Source organism: Mytilus californianus, unplaced genomic scaffold, assembly GCF_021869535.1.
Source record: "Mytilus californianus isolate M0D057914Y unplaced genomic scaffold, xbMytCali1.0.p SCAF_10, whole genome shotgun sequence".
In the NCBI taxonomy this organism is placed as follows: Eukaryota; Metazoa; Mollusca; class Bivalvia; order Mytilida; family Mytilidae; genus Mytilus; species Mytilus californianus.
In genome coordinates this window covers 47,664,375-47,670,541 of record NW_026262582.1, presented here as the reverse complement: position 1 = coordinate 47,670,541, position 6,167 = coordinate 47,664,375, and the positions used below count along the sequence as shown (strand labels likewise).

The following is a 6,167-nucleotide window of genomic DNA, read 5'->3' as shown; positions in this document are numbered from 1 at the left end:
ACTTTGGGAATGCCTTCAATCTTGCACAATGTATGTGTAAGTTTTATTTTAACTTTTAAAGATAAAGCAAGGATGCAAAGTTCAACCGTTGCGTTCTTTGTTTTAGGTATTAGGAAAGTAAATATACAAAATATATTTGTTTATCTATAAATCTCTTAAAGTATTATTAAAATTAATAGTTTCGTGTATACAAGTTACATAAATATGCAGAATGTTACGGTTATTCTTTCTATAAATAGAAATTGTCTTACATAATATTCTAAGTTCAAACAAAAGTAGGATATGAACATACATATATAAACCGATAGCAGCAACGCTAAAAACATTCTCAACTCGAATTAACTGTACAGTTGTTCGTAGATTTATTACTCAAGTACTGTTAAGAATCTAGCGACAAAATGTTTGTTAGCTTGTTACTATTTTTCGTATTGGTTTACATGCAGCAAGTTGGAGGTTTGCCAGCAGGTTAGTAATAGTATATTGCTCTTACATTAGTCATTCGGGATATAAGATGTATTTTATGACATTGTCCTTGTCAAACTACCAAATTCAATGATAAGAGATTTCTTTAAATGTCTGATGAAATGTTTAACAAGACACACGGTCTGTTAAATATTGGATAGTATACTAGCTTACCTGACTAACTTGTCGCTTTTCCATTAGCTCAGTACTTCCATGAAAATCTGAATATAGTTTATCGAAATTTTCATTTTGAATTAAGGAATGTATCTCCCTCATGCAAAGTTTTGATTCACTGACCGTGTCGGGGTAAACTTTTTGTCCTTTTTGTTTATTTCAGCTCTTAAACGTTTGTGTTAGGTCTGTTTTTTCAAACATATTTGCCTCGAGCATCACTCAAGGGACATTACAACTATTTGTCGAGATGAGCATCTGGTGCAATAAAATTGGACCCGTTAACGTTATTAAATTCGACAAAAAATTGCAAAAGAGAGGCGAAGGATACCAAAGAGATATTCAAACTCATAAGACGTAAAAATAATTGTCAACTCCACGGCTAAAAAAAGAAAAGAACAAACAGACAAGCAACAGTACACAACACACAAGATAGAAAATTAAAGACTGAGCAACACGAACACCAAAAAAAAAACTGTATTCTCAGGTGTTCCGGGAGGGTTGTATCATATCATTACGAGTATTTGTACAATATGCGTCATACAAGAACTTTTTGTTCACGTTAGTTGTTGACATTACTGGTTGTGTTGAAGATTTGGAGGAAATTCACTTTTCAAAGTATAAATTCTGACAATCTTTGTTGATCATTCATATGAACTGATTAATAACAGAAATCGGATGCTGATTTGATACCATATTTCTTACAAAAGTAAAATTTACTATACTAATGTAAAGTTTAATTGAAATAACAACATGGGAATTACAGTTATAACGCATAATTGCCAAAACCTAATAAAACCAATCATTATGCCATAACGATATATATAAGTCGCTTTTTCTTTTTACCTCTAACAGAAATATTCTAACACAAAATAAATTCGTAAACACACGATATTTTGATTAAAAAATTAACTTTCAACTAAATAACTGAAAAATCATTTACCAGGTAAGTATGTGTGTTCTTACAAAATGCAATTGTCGGCCTATGAATATGCCAAATTACATGCTTTATTTAAGAAAAAAATATTTTTTTTGGAATAGATAGATAATTGTAATAACATGGACAAGTGTTCATAGGAATATTATTCCAGGAATTCGAATATCAAAAATCAATCAAGTATACGAATGCGCGCTGTGCATAAATTAACTATTAGTACAATTCGGTCACAGGGTTTAATATATTTCGAGTTTCTAATTTATTGATTATTTTTTTTATTTCTAATACGTTTACTTCTAATATAGATACAGGAGAAATGCACTGCATTTTCTGCGCATTCCGACTTCGTTAGAATCAAACAATATTGACAAAACCATTCCAAAGCAAAAATGAAAACGTTTTGACAAATATGTCTTATGCAATATATGCTTGGTGAAAATTAACCTTAGTTTTTGAATAATTAAACATTTGCTGAAAAGTCAATCCTCAGAAAGACCCTTATAGTAGTACTTCATGTCAGCGTGCTGAATACTTTGTTGTTGAATACCTCTTCGAAGTCGTTGTATTGATAATATTGTTGCCTACTTATACATGAAGTTTTAATCCTAAGTTACCTCTTAGGCAGGTTTGATTTAATATGCTACTTTACTTTTCTTATTTCTCTGTTTTCTTGCATCTTTATTTAAGAGGCACTCTTGAAAGACTGTACTGGATTATGCAAGGATTATGTTTATTCTGGTAAGTCAATACAAATTTAGAGAGTAAGTTTCAAATAAACGCATGCACCCTTCAAACAACTGAATATCTCATAAGTCGCACCGTTTTGCCTTTTTTTTTGTTTAATAGTTTGTGAGATTAATTATACACCCTCTAAACATAGCATCTTTCTAGTGTTGTTTACAGTTTTAAGAAATCATTCACAGATGACTCTAGAAGTTTGAAAAAAGGGTAAATTTAAGGTATAGTTAAACCTAACTATATAGGTTTAAAGTGTTTAAAAAAATAGGAAATAAAACTGACAAAAAGTATGTGTTTTTCATAAATATATGCAACCGTTAAAATCCATTTCAAGATATACTTTCATTAAAAATATGAATTGTTGTATTCTAATAAAGAATATATTGTATTAATTGCAGGCGACGATTTTTGGGGATGCCTTCGATCCTGTGTAAGTCTTATTTTAACTATTAGAGATGAGAACAAGGATGCAAAATTCCGCATTTGGTTTCATAGTTTGAAGTATTTCAGAAAGTAAATATGCAAAACTTTTTTGCTTAACTATAAATTAAGGCAACATAAGTAAACCGCTGTTCGAAACTCGTAAATCTTTTCAGAAAAAACAAATCTGAGATACAAACGGGAAACACATCAACTATAATGGGAGAAAAACAACACAACAGAAACACTAAAATGCAACACACACAGAAACGAACTATAAGATAACAATAGTTATTTTCCTGACTTGGTACAGGACATTTTAAGAATCAATGGTGGATTGAACCTGGTTTTGTGTCTAGCCAAACCTCCCGCTTTAATGGCAATGTTAAATATAACACTAAAATGGCAATATTACATGACAGGACTACAATACAAATAAATGGAAGAACATACAGGACAGAAAAACACACAAATAAACAATACGATAGAACATTGCGACAAACTAATAGTTATTAAAGGTACCAGGCTTATAATTTAATACGCCAGACACTTGTTTCGTCTACACAAGACTCACCAGTGAAGATGAAAAGCATTGATGACCCAAAATTCCAAAAATTTGTAAAATTATTGTAAACTTTACTATTTTCAAAATTAAAATAGATATGCAAACTGTTACAGAAGGCAAAACATATAATCATCTATTAATTTAAAGTTGTTACAAGTGCAGTCCAATAATTGCATTGCACACACACACGCACACATACACACACACTTGCATAGTCATTACCAACTGAATTTTACATATGGTACTTATATTGTGCGGTTACAGATTGTGCAAGGCTGGGGAGATTTTAGCAATCACAATCATGTTTGCCGTGCCACATTCTACAGTCAGGAACAAACTGTATGCATCATTTGTTGTTAGTAGCTGTTTGTCATATTTGCTTTCGTTTATTGTTTGTCCTAGATTAAGCCGTTGTTTTGTTTTTCGTTAGACTTGTTAAACAATTTGTCATATTGGGAGCATTAATAGCTAACTCTACAGTATGGGTTTTTATCATTGTTTGAGGCCGCACGGTGACCTATATTTGCTTAAAACTGCTTCATTTTGACTATGCTGGATAGTTGTCTCAATGGCAAGCATACCACATTCTCTAATTTTATCTTTATAAAATGGTTTACGAAAACTTATTCCTCTCTCTTTATAATCTCTAACGATTTTGTCAGATACGGCTAATTCTTCTGTGTTGATATAGATTATCAATAATATGGTCATAATTATTATTTATCTTCAACTTCGTACTTTATTTAGACATTTTATCTTTCTTGAATCGAGCGTCACTGATGGGTCTTTTGATGACGAAACGCGCGTCTGGCGTATAAAAATTGAATCCTAGTATCCATGATGAGTTTATTTACAAACACTGGTTCGATGCCACTGCTGGTGGAAATTTTCCTCCGAGAGTTTCACCAGCCCAGTAGTCAGCAATTCTGTATTGACATGCATTACCATTGATAATAATAGATAATAAGTAGAACATCACGTATCATATTGAAAACCATCGCAACTGCTAAAAATCCTAGGCTTATTTTATTTCCTCTCTTTAAATACTGTGCATTCATTATTATTCGTTGGAAACCAATTTTCGTGGATTTCGTGAGTACAGGTAAACTACGAATGTAAATGTTCAACGAATTACTAATTTTCTATTGGGTAGTATGCAGAATTTGGAAAAACCACGAACTCATATGTCCTCGAATATGCAAGATAACATCAATCCACGAAAATTGGTACCCACGAAAATAAATGAATCCACAGTATATGGACATTGAACATAAACATCAGATATTTCTAAATGTTTTAAACGTAGTTGTTCTGCACATTGACAGTGGTACTTTGAAACAACGGATATGTTAGACACCTTCTTCCCATTAGCCACTAGTTTTAATTCCTTTTTTAATAAGTTGAATGAATTTAATATTTTCATTTTAGAGTTCTTCTAAACAAAACACCTGGTTTGCAGCTTGACAGTGGTGACTTGGTACGTGACAGCGCTTTTCGGATCTGTCGGATACCTACGTTCTGTTTGTAGATACATTGTACCTATTATTACGTTCGCAAATTCTTATTTAAAATATATACGAAAACAAACCAATATCACAGGACATAAACGTTTTCAATGTATTTTGATTGAAATCTTGAACATTATGATTGACAATTGAAAGATACATGCAACACAAAGATATAATCATTGCTTGATCTTACTTCAAGATACAGATACTTCTAAGAATTACTTAGTTCATATTTAGAAATGTTCTCTTTTCAATGGAACGAATTGATATGCTCTTGTTATTTTCACATTAAATAGATTTTATAATTCCAGACGGTAAATGAAGCAGACGTCACACCAGTAGATCTAAATATAAAAGTAAATGAACCTTTATGTTTTGCCTTATATTATTGCAATAAAAATTGATCACAAGTAATTCAACTACATTAACTTTATATGCTGATCTAAGTCAGCAATATCGGTGTACATTGCTATACTGCATGGTTTTAGCGTTTTTTTGCTCAGAGCGCAGAGTGTTGATCACACATCTCTGTTGGTTCCAGGAGAAAATCAATAATGAGTTTCAATCTCATGTTATTGAGCATTTGTAATCTGAGGAAAAGGTTGATTTGAAATTGTTTTTGTTGTTACAGAAGTTAAAAAAAACTCTTGTTTAAGCACAATGGAAGCGATATCTCTTTGTATATGCACATTGTATCGAAAATGGAGACATTTTTTTTATAAAAACTCTTAAAACATTGTTGGAATTACTTATTTCGTATGCACATTCAACACAGGTATGAAATAAGCTGCAGTTTGTAAAAAAAAAAAAAAACAAAAAACAAAAACAAAAACGCGCACATACATACATCCGGATAAGTCACTACATAAGTCAAAATGACCAGAACATGGCTACCTTTATTTCCAGAGCGTCAAAAGGACAAACAATTCACAATTGAGCTACAACAGTAAATAAAAACATTTGAAGGTAAATAAAGTAAAAATTGCAATTGGATCGATTAATGCTCAATGATATCTACATACAAAGTAACTATCTGAACACATACATACGGAAAACTAACTACAGTTAGGAAATGTGCAATGAAGTCACTACAGTGAGAATTTACACACTAGTCTGACTACCATGACTCAAAATGTGTATTCCAAATAACGAGAACCGCGATGTGTAGTTAATGCGTCAGTCATCTGAGTACCAGTGTCATAAGAACGTTATCTGGAGGGGTGAGGGGTCATCCAATTTAAAGATCAGAGTATCAGTGTTATATGAACGTAATCTAGGGGTCATCCACCTCAAACATATCAGAAGCAGTGTTGTTGCAACGTTGAGTTGAGGTAACAAAAAAAACCTCGAACAACTGTGTGTTGTA

The 6,167-nt window shown here is 31.9% G+C and overlaps 1 long non-coding RNA gene across 1 annotated transcript; it reads left to right on the top strand.

Moving 5' to 3' along the window:
- The first annotated feature begins 287 nt into the window (after nt 1-287).
- On the top strand, nt 288-5,215 carry LOC127718267 (uncharacterized). The gene is made up of 4 exons (XR_007989678.1): nt 288-465; nt 2,258-2,308; nt 2,707-2,738; nt 4,722-5,215. It is a non-coding gene; the product is annotated as an uncharacterized LOC127718267 (long non-coding RNA).
- The last annotated feature ends 952 nt before the right edge of the window (nt 5,216-6,167 follow it).